This window comes from Chaetura pelagica, unplaced genomic scaffold, assembly GCF_000747805.2.
Source record: "Chaetura pelagica isolate M959 unplaced genomic scaffold, ChaPel_1.0 scaffold72, whole genome shotgun sequence".
NCBI lineage: Eukaryota > Metazoa > Chordata > Aves > Apodiformes > Apodidae > Chaetura > Chaetura pelagica.
In genome coordinates, this window is record NW_009952560.1 from 3,656,910 (window position 1) to 3,657,206 (window position 297).

Sequence of the window (297 nt, forward strand, 5' to 3'; positions counted from 1 at the left end):
GAGCAGCCTTGCCCTGCCTGCCTGGTAGCTGCCATCCCTGGGGAGGGATGGAGCTGGGCTAGGAGCCACAGCCACCGTCCTCCCTCCTTCTCCATTCCTGTCCTCCTCGGAGCGTGGGAATGGGTGCCAGGATGCCTGGGTCTGCAGCACGGAGGACAACATCACCCTCCCTGGAAGAAGGGGGATGGTGGCAGCTCCATGGTGGGTGGGCAGCTCAGACCGTGCAATGGGGGCAGGAGGGGTCTGCCTTGGCAAGATGAGGCCACCACCAGCCCAGGCCAGCACCCATTTTTGGAT